We start from the raw sequence: 12,607 nt of genomic DNA, 5'->3' as shown, positions 1-12,607 counted from the left end.
TCGGCAGAATAGCGACGGTACGCATGACGTACCTCCCTAAATTGCTCTATTATTTTAGAGTTTTGCCAGTCCATGTGCCCCCCCATATCATTCGAATACATCAACGTAAAATTATGCAGTTTATATGGGGCCACAAGAGACCCAGGATCAAGAGACAAGTACTTTACGCGCGCAAAATCAATGGTGGCCTTTCAGTTCCTAATCTGCAAGCATATTACACAGCTGCGGGTATCGCCCCATTATCTCACCTTCATGAGAAACAACAAATGCCACTATGGGCCACCATGGATTTAGTAGACGCACACCCAATGCCTCTAGCCTCCCTTCCCTGGCTTCCTAAAGCACATCGCCCCTCAACCATAGGTCCCTGTCTGGCTCACTCCCTTAAACTGTGGGATGCGGTTAAGTACTCAGCAGGCCTAATTTCTCCTCACCTCCCACTACTTCGTCTCCTCCACTGCCCTTTATTTCAACCAGGTTGTGATAATCCACTGCAGTTTAAATGGTGGTCTGATAACGGCTTTACAGATATCCATTCGTTACTCACCCCAACCAAGATCATCCCTTTTGCGGCTTTACGTTCCTCACATGATATCCCCCTTAGGGAGCACTACAGTTACCTGCAAATTAGGCATTTTCTCCAACACCTTATAAAATCCCATTCGGCCCCCTTTACCATGACCCCATTTGAAAGCCTTTGTAGATCGCGCCCCCAATCCCGGGTCTAATTTCCTTCATATATATTGCTATAATTAACTCCAAAACGCCACCATTGAGACCCTATCATCTCCAATGGGAGGCCGAACTCGGGAAACAATTGGACCCGGAGGACTGGCAAGATATGACTATTATGCTATCCAAATGCTCTAAGAATGTTCTCTTTTTGGAGAACGCTTATAAAGTCTTTTATAGATGGTACTATACCCCAGCTAGATTAGCAAGCTTCATCCCATCTTATTCCCCACTCTGTTTTCGAGGGTGCTCAAGGGAGGGCACGATGTTGCATATCTGGTGGACCTGCCCCAGGGTTTGCAGATTATGGGTTAGAGTATACGCACTACTACGCAATCTTTTTAATACCACTATAAAGCGGGACCCTTTTGAGGCCCTTTTATGGAAACCGAATACAGAGCTTCTTCGTCCTGAACGCTAATTAGCAGCAAATATTTTTACCGCAACTAAATTGACCATAGCAAGGGCCTGGAAAACTCTGAACCTTAGCTTTGAAGCAGTTAAAAATTGTGTGAATGATATCATGGTAAACAAGAAACTTACGGCCATATTGCTGGACACGCATGATAAGTTCCTCAGGATATGGCAACCCTGGGTGACCCATAACCGTCCATCAAGATTTGACCTAACGCTTCTTTCCCTATAATGAGCCTCCGTTCCCCCCATCCCAGGGTCCTCCCCTCCTTTCCCTCCCCCCCCTCTTCTCCCACTTTCAATTTCTCTTTCCTTCTTCTTATTCAGGCCTCTGGGTTTCAGTCTACAGAGTTTGGATATTTAAGGTAACAAAAAAGTTATTCCATACAAAGGTATGTTATCTTCTTTGAAGTTAACCAATTTAATCTGACTTTATTTCTGGTTCCTTTTTCTTTTTTTTTTCTTTTTTTATTAATGCAATGTTACGTATTACAATAACATCTCACTATGCATCCTTTAATGTTTATGAGTGTTTGCAAACATAATATTCTGTGTTTGCAGTTTACCGTTATGCTAGTAAACACTAGATAAAGACTCTCCTTAGTATGTAGCCTGGCCTCGGCCTTGAGCTGCCTGAGACCAGGTTTAAATTCTTGAATGTCAGTTCTACCTGCCGGTCTCCGGCAGCCTTATACCTGTTAATTCATGATGTATCCATCACTGTTTTGTACTATTCTGTTGATATATATTTTCAATAAAACTCTTTGTACAAAAAAAAAAAAAAAATTATCCAGCTTGGTTCTATGGATATTCCCCTGATAAGAGATCCAAAGGAATAGCAATAGGTTTTGATAAAAATACACCATTTAATTTAAAAGTGATGGAAACAGACTCTGAAGGAAGGTACCTGTTTATTAAGGGATCCCTGTTCAATACTGAATACACACTGGTTAATATATACTGCCCAAATGTCCCTCTGTGCCTTTCTTTGAGAAAGGTATTGAATGAATTAGAAAATTTCAAAGAGGGTAAAGTAATTATGGCAGGGGATTTTAATTTTGTACTCGATCCAACCCTGGATACCCAGCCTCTCTCCCTACGTTCAGAAGGCAAATATCTCAAAGTAATTAAACTAAAAATATACCGACAGCAGCTTGTGGAAGTGTGGAGAACCCTGTACCCTAAAGGGAAGGATTTTACACATTATTCTCAGGTGCATTCATCCTACTCGAGAATCGACTATGTCTTTTTGGATCACCATCTCCTAGAGGGGCTATTAAAGGCAGAAGTGAGGTCATTCACCCTCTTGGATCATGCCCCGGTTATAGTCAGCTTGGATTTAAAGAATATACCGGATAGGCAAAGATCCTGGAGGTTAGATGAATCGCTCCTATATGATCAGGGCATAGTGGAGGATTTGGAAAGGGATTTTAATCTATTTTTTAAAGAGAACAACGTAGAAAATATTGCGCCAATATTATTGTGTATATTATGTATTGTGGGAAACCCACAAAGTATTTATGAGAGAGAGACTGATAGTAGAGGGAGTTAAGAGGAAAAAAATGTGGACAGCACAAAAACAATCTCTCCTAGAAAAAATTCAGGTATTAGAAGTCTTGGTGACTTCAATATTCCTGTCAATGTTAACAGCCCAACTACAGCTAAATTTCTCAACTTAACCTCATCTTTTGACCTAACCCAATGGACACATACTTCCACTCACTCCAATGGTAATACCCTTGACCTTGTATTCTCCCATCTCTGCAACCCTGGCAACCTCACCAACACCCCCTTTCCTCTTCTCTGATCACAACCTCATTACTTTCACTGTATCCTTGCCTCCAACCACCCATCCCTCCAAGCAGCAAACAATTACTTGTAGAAACCTTCGCCACTTTAACTCTTCTCTTCTCTATTCTGTTACTGACCACCTATATGACATAATCTTTCCCCTGTCCTGTCCTGTCCTGACCTGGCCACCTCTGTCTACAACAGTTCACTCTCATCATCACTAGATGCACTTACTCCTCTAACCGCACACAGAATCATGCCCCGACCGTTACAACCCTGGCAAACTGACAACACTAGAAATCTCAAGAGACATGGCCGTGCTCTTGAACGACTGTGGCGTAAAACCAAATGCCTGCAAGACTTCACCCTATATAAATCTGCCCTTCTAAAATACAATTCCTGCCTCCATGCTGCCAAACAAGCATACTTTGTCTCTTTTATTAATGCCTTGACATCCAGTTCCCATCGGCTCTTCTCAACCTTTAACTCTCTGCTTCGTCCCCTACCCCCTCTACCCACTAACTCACTCACTGCCCAAGAGATTGCCAATCACTTCAAAGACAAGATCGATGCAATTCATGAGGACACCTCCTCTGTGCGTACGTCTTCCCCACCCAACATACCTTGCCTAGCAGCACATTCAACACTCTCCTCTTTTGAATTGGCTACTACTGAACCTAACCAATTGTCCCTTGGATCCTGTTCCCTCACAACTACCATGGTCACCTTCTTCTTCTATCCTATGCTTCCTCACTCATATCTTCAATCTCTCCCTCTCTAGTGGCACCTTCCCCTCCCATCTAAAACATGCGCAGATCACTCCCATACTTAAAAAGCCCTCACTGGACCCTACCAATCTGAACAACTTAAGACCCATCTCATTGCTCCCATTCACCTCTAAACTTCTAGAACGCTTAGTCTACAACCATCTTAGCTCCTACCTCAGTGAAAATAACCTTCTTGACCCCTTACAGTCTGGCTTTCGCTCGCAGCACTCCACGGAAACTGCCTTACTAAAACTCACTAGCGATTTACTAATTGCTAAAACCAACAGCCAGTACTCCATACTCCTACTACTTGACCTCTCTGTGGCCTTTGATACTGTTGACCACCCGCTCCTTCTCAAACTACATTCCCTTGGCCTCCAAGATTCTGCTCTATCCTGGTTCTCTGCCTATTTATCACAGCGCTCCTTCAGTGTCACCTACAACTCTGTCTCCTCCTCTCCATTGCCCCTTTCTGTGGGGGTCCCCCAAGGCTCTGTTCTTGGACCCCTTCTCTTCTCTATCTACACCTCCTCCCTTGGTCATTTGATAACTGCCCACGGCTTCCAATACCACTTATACGTCTGACACCCAAATCTATCTGTCTACTGCTCACCTCACTCCTTCAGTCTCCTCTCGCATTACTAACTTACTAACTGACATATCAGCATGGATGTTGTACTACTTCCTTAAACTAAATCTCTCTAAAACTGAGCTATTAATATTCCCCCCCGCTCATGCCCCCCTCCATGGCTTTTCTATCAAAATCAACAATGCAACCATCAGTCCCTCCCCTCACTCGAGGGTACAAGGTGTAATCCTAGACTCTGACTTGTCATTTCAGCCCCAAGTCCAATCGTTGTCAAAAGTTTGTAGAATTCACCTCCGTAACAGTTCTAAAATTCACCACTTTTTAACAAATGAAACCACCAAGCTCCTCATTCATTCACTCCCTTGTTATCTCTCGCCTTGACTATTGCAACTCCCTTCTTATTGGCCTACCTCTCCATAGGCTATCCCCTCTTCAGTCTATCATGAATGCTGCTGCCAGACTTATCCACCTTACCAACCGCTCAGTGTCTGCCAACCCTCTCCTCCAATCCCTACACTGGCTTTCAATCACCCAGCGAATTAAATTCAAAATACTAACCATAACATACAAAGCCATTCACAACTCTGCCCCGAGCTATATCACCATTCTTGTCTCCAAATATCACCCAAATCGTCCTCTCTGCTCTTCTCAAGACCTCCTGCTCTCAAGCTTTCTCATCTCCTCCTCCCATGCTCGTCTCCAGGATTTCTCCAGAGCTTCTCCCATCCTCTAGAACTTGCTACCTCAACCTGTCCGGCTATCCCCTTCTCTTGCTACCTTCAGGCGATCCCTGAAAACTCATCTCTTCAGGAAAACCTATCATGTCTCCAACTAATTTCCTACCACTTCCAGCAACTCATTCCCCACAGTTACAACCTTTTGTACCACCTGCCCCACCCTATTAGATTGTAAGCTCATCTGAGCAGGGCCCTCTTAATCCTCTTGTATTTTATTGTATTATAACTGTATTGTCTCCCTTTTATATTGTAAAGCGCTGCGTAAACTGTTGGCGCTATATAAATCCTGTATAATAATAATAATAATAGAGCAGTTACATAAAAATTTAAATGATAATAAGGTAAGGGTGGAGATATCAGGAAAACGTGAGGCTCTGAGAGATTTGATGGAGCAGGAGTCTAAACAAGCTTTTATTAGAACATTTAAAAGGCAGTATGAGTTCGGTAACAGACCTGGGAAAGTGCTGGCGGGGGTGAATAAACCTAGAAGGAATATAAACTATATTATGAAAATTAAAGATAAAAAGGGAGAAATTAATTACTCTACAGTGGTGTAGTGGGTAGCACTCTCACCTAGCAGTAAAAAAGGTTGCCGGTTCGAATCTTAACCACGACACTACCTGCCTGGAGTTTGCATGTTCTCCCTGTGCCTGCATGGGTTTCCTCCGGGTACTCCGGTTTCCTCCTCCTACACTCCAAAGACATGCTGGTAGGTTAATTGGCTTCAGTCCAAAATTGGCCCTAGTATATGAATGGGGACCTTGGATTGAGGGTAGGAACTGATGTGAGTGTGGGATGTACAGGGTTGGGGACAATTTTAGACACACACCCACACTCACTCAGGCTGAACTGGATGGACTGGTGTCTTTATTCAACCTTATTAACTATGTAACTATGTAAAGACATCAGTAAAATCTTTTTGGAGTACTACCAATCACTAAACAAAGTAAATGATATTCAAGACAGTGAAGTCAGACAAAATAGAGGAAATAAAATAGAACAGTATTTACAGAAGATTAAGTTACCGGCCTTATCGGATGAGGATGTAAGTAAATTAGAAAAAGATATTTCCAAGGAGTAAATTGAGCAGGCAATTAGGAAAAGTAAGGCTGGTAAAAGTCCGGGCCCAGATGGCTATACATCCTTGTATTTTAAAAAGGTTTCAGGTATCCTGACCCTCTTCTTCCATTTATATATGAACTCTATTGGGGAAGGTTTGAAGATCCGTGGGGAAGTACTGGGGGCATATATATCACTTTTGCGTAAAGAAGGGAAGGACCCAACTTTGTTCTCTAGCTTTAGGCAGATATCCTTGATCAATTGCGACTTTAAAATATATGCAAGGATCTTGGCCGAAAGATTGAGACCATTTATGCCAGATTGTATTGAGAAAGATCAAGCAGGTTTTGTCCCTGGGAGGGAAGCAAGAGATAATATATTATGAACAACTTTACCGATGCATATAGCAAGAAAGGGAAGAAAACCTGTTCTTTTTCTATCAATAGATGCCAAAAAGTCTTTTGATAGGTTAGATTGGGATTTTATGTTGCGGACACTAAATAAATTCGGTATGGGCCCATGAATGCTGAGGTGGATAGAGGCTTTATACTCTAACCCCACAGCTAAAATTCAAGTAAATGGAACTTTGTCCGAGACTATCCGGCTATATAATGGTACACGCCAGGGTTGTCCCCTGTCCCCCCTACTCTTTGTGTTTTCCTTGGAACCCTTTTTAGCTTCCATAAGAGCCAATTATAAAATTAAAGGTATAGAGGTTGCAGGACAAGAACATAAGACATCTGCATTGGCGGATGATGTTATGTTATATACAGTGGGGACGGAAAGTATTCAGACCCCCTTAAATTTTTCACTCTTTATTATATTGCAGCCATTTGCTAAAATCATTTAAGTTAATTTATTTTCCTCATTAATGTACACACAGCACCCCATATTGACAGAAAAAGACAGAATTGTTGACATTTTTGCAGATTTATTAAAAAAGAAAAACTGAAATATCACATGGTCCTAAGTATACAGACCCTTTGCTGTGACACTCATATATTTAACTCAGGTGCTGTCCATTTCTTCTGATCATCCTTGAGATGGTTCTACACCTTCATCTGAGTCCAGCTGTGTTTGATTATACTGATTGGACTTAATTAGGAAAGCCACACACCTGTCTATATAAGACCTTACAGCTCACAGTGCATGTCAGAGCAAATGAGAATCATGAGGTCAAAGGAACTGCCAGAAGAGCTCAGAGACAGAATTGTGGCAAGGCACAGATCTGGCCAAGGTTACAAAAAAATTCTGCTGCACTTAAGATTCCTAAGAGCACAGTGGCCTCCATAATCCTTAAATGGAAGACGTTTTGGATGACCACAACCCTTCCTAGAGCTGGCCGTCCGGCCAAACTGAGCTATTGGGGGAGAAGAGCCTTGGTGAGAGAGGTAAAGAAGAACCCAAAGATCACTTTGGCTGAGCTCCAGAGATGCAGTCGGGAGATGGGAGAAAGTTGTAGAAAGTCAACCATCACTGCCTCCCCTAGTCGGGGCTTTATGGCAGAGTGGCCCGACAGAAGCCTCTCCTCAGTGCAAGACACATGAAAGCCCGCATGGAGTTTGCTAAAAAAACACCTGAAGGACTCCAAGATGGTGAGAAATAAGATTTTTTGGTCTGATGAGACCAAGATAGAACTTTCTGGCCTTAATTCTAAGCGGTATGTGTGGAGAAAACCAGGCACTGCTCATCACTAGGGATGAGCTTCGGATTCGAGTCGAACTCATGTTCGACTCGAACATTGGCTATTCGCAAGTTCGCCGAACAGCGAACAATTTGGGGTGTTCGCGGCAAATTCGAATGCCACAGAACACCCTTTAAAAGTCTATGGGAGAAATCAAAAGTGCTAATTTTAAAGGCTTATATGCAAGTTATTGTCATAAATAGTGTTTGGGGAACCGGGTCCTGCCCCAGGGGACATGGATCAATGCAAAAAAAAGTTTTAAAAACTGCCGTTTTTTCAGGAGCAGTGATTTTAATAATGCTTAAAGTCAAACAATAAAAGTGTAATATTCCTTTAAATTTCGTAGCTGGGGGGTGTCTATAGTATGCCTGTAAAGGGGCGCATGTTTCCCGTGTTTAGAACAGTCTGACAGCAAAATGACATTTCGAAGGAAAAAACCCATTTAAACCTACTCACGGCTATTGCATTGCCGACAATACACATAGAAGTTCATTGATAAAAATCCATACCAGACCCTTATCTGGGGGGTAGGAAGAGACTGCCTGACCCACACTTCTATGCATGAGGAGGACTGTTTGAGATGCACAGCCACCATGGAAGTGGTCACATAGACTGCTTGAGAGTCGCCGTGTGTATGTGTTCTTTCCTCCCTGACCTTTGCATGATCAGACTGGCCTGTCACCATATGCTGAGCCCAATGGATGGACCTTTCCTGTTGAAGGACACTGTGGGTGAGGTCTGATCTCTACTTGAACTCATTTAAGAAGCCTGCCAGTCATGTGCTGCATGATGTATGGAGATGGAAGCACCCAGGGGAGCAACAGTTCACGTGTCACTCAGTCACCCATGCTACGTTTTCACGTATTGACCTTATATATCTGAGTGACTGGTTGTTATCTCGTACCCTGAAGGTTTCCATTCTACCATGTCGTATATCTGACCATGCTCCAGTTTGCCTGCAGTTGGATATTGGTCAAGAGACAGGCCCCCCTATGTGGAGGCTGTCGCGATTCTGGGTCTCTGATGACCGGGTTCTCCCAGAAATGGCATCTGAGGTGGCGGATTACTGGCTGCAAAATAAAGGTACGGCTGCACCAGCAGTAGTCTGGGATGCCTTTAAAGCCCATATTCGAGGCCAGTATCAGCGAGTTATTGGTAAGGTCCGAAAAGACTCAGCCCTAACTCTTCAAGAGGCAGAGGCCCGGGTGCAGAGTCTGGAGGCGCAATATGTCACTACTGGGGATAGAGAGGTCTATAGGTCTATGGTCACCTACAGGTGCTCAACAAGGAAATAGCCGTCCTTCGAGCTACATCCTCCCAGAAAATCCTATTATCTCAATCCCAGCGAATATTTGAGCAGGGTGAACGAACGGGTAGGTTGTTAGCCTGGCTTGCTAAAGAGTGCTCATTGACAGCTCATATTGCTCTTATCAGAGCAATCAGAGACATATCACATATCAGAGACATAGAAGATGACTCTTTGCTCTCTGACCCAGCCATGATTTCAGTTTCAAAATTTCTATACTAGACTCTACTCCTCCAGGGTGACGTATGACACTGACAGCCTACTCTCCTTCCTGGACACGATAGATTTTACGGAGCTCACCACTGACACCCGTAATAGGCTAGATGCCCCCTTCACCAGGAAAGAAGTGCAAACAGCTGTTGCTTCTCTCCAGACCGCGAAAACGCCGGGACCGGACGGACTCCCGGCGGAATTCTATAAAGAACACACCAAAGTTTTGACCTCCCATTTTCACTCTCTTCTCCTTACTATGCTGGATGATACCACAATAGATGTCAGAGGTGGTCATTGTTGTTGTGCCTAAGCCGGGTAAGAACCCGGAACTTTGTGGGTCTTACCGCCCGATTTCGTTACTAAATGTGGATGCAAAGATTTTCACAAAAATACTTGCCAATCGTCTAAATTCGGTGATATTGTCCCTCGTCCATGAGGACCAATCCGGCTTCATGCCTGGTAAAGGCACACACAATAATCTTCAACGCCTGTACACCCACATTGCGCGTTCGGGGGATGACACCCCCTCCGGGGTGGTAGGTCCCTGGATGCAGAAAAGGCCTTCAATTCGGTTGAATGGCCCTTCCTATGGCGAGTTCTAGACAAATTTGGCTTTGGCTCGAACTTCATTTCCTGGATACATATGATATACAAGTCCCCCACGGCGAGAGTTTGAACCAATGGGATCCTCTCGTCCTCCTTTCCCCTCAGTCAAGGCACAAGGCAGGGCATAAAGATACAGGCTCCCTCCTCTTATCTTGAAGATAACGTTTACCCAATACTGCAACAATTGACACTTAAATGCCAGACTTGGAAATCACTGCTCCTCACCCTGGTAGGCAGAATTAACCTCATAAAAATGACCTTTCTCCCTAAATTCCTTTATATTTTCAGAAATACCCCAATACCTATTCCCAATGCTTTTTTTACCAAATTGGATCAGATAGTTGGCGCTTTCATCTGGGCAGGCTGTACCCCGAGAATAGCCAAATCCAAGCTGCAACTATCACTAATGATGGGGGGTTTATCCTTACCCTCTTTCCTACAATACTACTGGGCAGCAGTCCTGGTGACTGTACGCTGGTGGTTTGCGCAAACTGGGTCAAACCCGGCAATCAATCTGGAGGCAGCCATGTTAGGATCGTATGCCGCCCTGAGCAATCTCGTGTTTAGAGGACCGAAGGCACACGCTAATATGACAGTATCCATGAAATCTACTACCAAGGTATGGGAACATATGTCCAGATTTTTATGCCCACTACAGGCAATCTCCCCCACGCCTCACTATGGGGAAACCCAAGATTTCCACACTTATAGATGATACCAGACCCCAGCGTCTGGGCCAGATATGAAATCACTAAGATTCAGCACGTAATGCCGACTGGCAGATTATTAACATACGACACCCTCAAAACCACATTTCAACTACCTTCCTGGATATTTTTTAGATCCCTGCAGCTACGACACGCTATCCAGTCGCAATTCCCACAAACCCCAACAATTGCTTCCCACATGGTAGAATCTTACTTGACAACCCGACATGCAGATCGAATCCTTTCGTCCCTGTATCTTAGGATTTCCTCTTGTGACAAAAATCAGAACACGCAGCTATTCCAATGCTGGCAGAAAGACATTCCAAATTTGGAGTCGGAAGACTGGGATGAGGGGATCCAACAATACATACCGCTAATGATTTCTGCCAGAGACAGATATATTCAGCTCAAGTTTTTATATAAAGCTTATTATACCCCTCAAAGGCTAACTAGAATCTATCTGATACACTCGGATCGATGCCCCAAGTGTCTGATTGAGGTGGGGAGCTTCATGCATGTAGTCTGGGCCTGCCCTGTGGTACGAGGTTTCTGGGAGGGAGTGGTGAACTAGATTAATGAAATTGGGGGCCTACGGGTAGACACTGACCCCAGAATCCTCCTTCCGGGAATCTGTGACACCATCACGCATAATAAACACAAAGAGCTGTTTGTTTTTTACTCAGCCTTTTATGCCAGGAAAACAATTCTATGCAAATGGAAACTGTGGGATCCTCCGACATTTTCGCATTGGCGATCAATGATAGATGGGGTACTGCCCCTATATAAACTGACGAAATTTGATAAGATCTGGGGAGCGTAGATGAAGATGAGGCCAAGTCCTACTTAAGGTTTCTGGGGATGGAGTATGTGAGCCTGGTGATGTGCTAATCTCATTGAAATGTAATATTACTGTTATTTGCCTCCCTTCCTTCCCACCCCTGATCCTTGTATCTCTCTATGTGAGTGTAGCACCCTCTGGTGTGCTAGAAGAGTAGTGTAGTTTTTTTTGTGAGAGTAGGTAAATTTCCAGGTTGGCTGGCAGCTATAAGTCGATTGTCGGGCGGCTTAAGTCGAAGGGTGATGACCGGTCATCGCTCTCAGCCGATGGCAGAGAGAGCTGACCGGAGTGTTCTGGGGGGGCGCCATCCCCCTGTCAGAACACAATAGCACCAAACTGCCAATCAAACATCGAACTGTTAGTACAAAGGCTCCGACCCAAACCCTCAGGCACACACACAATATACAGTCAGGTCCATAAATATTGGGACATCAACGCAATTCTAATCTTTTTGGCTCTATACACCACCACAATGAATTTGAAATGAAATGAACAAAATGTTCTTTAATTGCAGACTTTCAGCTTTAATTTGAGGGTATTTACATCCAAATCAGGTGGACGGTGTAGGAATTACAACAGTTTGTATATGTGCCTCCCACTTTTTAAGGGACCAAAAGTAATGGGACAGATTAACAATCATCCATCAAACTTTCACTTTTTAATACTTGGTTGCAAATCCTCTGCAGTCAATTACAGCCTGAAGTCTGGAACGCATAGGCATCACCAGACGCTGGGTTTCATCCCTGGTGATGCTCTGCCAGGCCTCTACTGCAACTGTCTTCAGTTCCTGCTTGTTCTTGGGGCATTTTCCCTTCCGTTTTGTCTTCAGCAAGTGAAATGCATGCTCAATCGGATTCAGGTCAGGTGATTGACTTGGCCATTGCATAACATTCCACTTCTTTCCCTTAAAAAACTCTTTGGTTGCTTTCGCAGTATGCTTCAGGTCATTGTCCATCTGCACTGTGAAGCGCCGTCCAAAGAGTTCTGAAGTATTTTGCTGAATATGAGCAGATAATATTGCCCGAAACATTTCAGAATTCATCCTGCTGCTTTTGTCAGTAGTCACATCATCAATAAATACAAGAGAACTAGTTCCATTGGCAGCCATACATGCCCATGCCATGACACTACCACCACCATGCTTCACTGATGAGGTGGTATGGT

The 12,607-nt window shown here is 43.9% G+C and overlaps 1 protein-coding gene across 2 annotated transcripts in view; it reads left to right on the top strand.

Annotated features, from left to right (window-relative positions):
- The first annotated feature begins 1,425 nt into the window (after nucleotides 1-1,425).
- Nucleotides 1,426-12,607, top strand: part of PGLYRP2 (peptidoglycan recognition protein 2) — a 94,192-nt gene continuing 83,010 nt past the window's right edge. Inside the window, exon 1 of one of the 2 annotated variants that reach the window (XM_073622403.1) lies at nucleotides 1,426-1,538. The gene's annotated coding sequence lies outside the window, so the exon portion shown is untranslated. The remainder of the gene's footprint in view (nucleotides 1,539-12,607) is intronic. The other variant, XM_073622404.1, reaches the window with a different exon arrangement.

This window comes from Aquarana catesbeiana, linkage group LG03 (genome assembly GCF_042186555.1).
Source record: "Aquarana catesbeiana isolate 2022-GZ linkage group LG03, ASM4218655v1, whole genome shotgun sequence".
Taxonomy (NCBI): Eukaryota; Metazoa; Chordata; class Amphibia; order Anura; family Ranidae; genus Aquarana; species Aquarana catesbeiana.
This window is presented reverse-complemented; position numbering and strand designations above follow the sequence as displayed.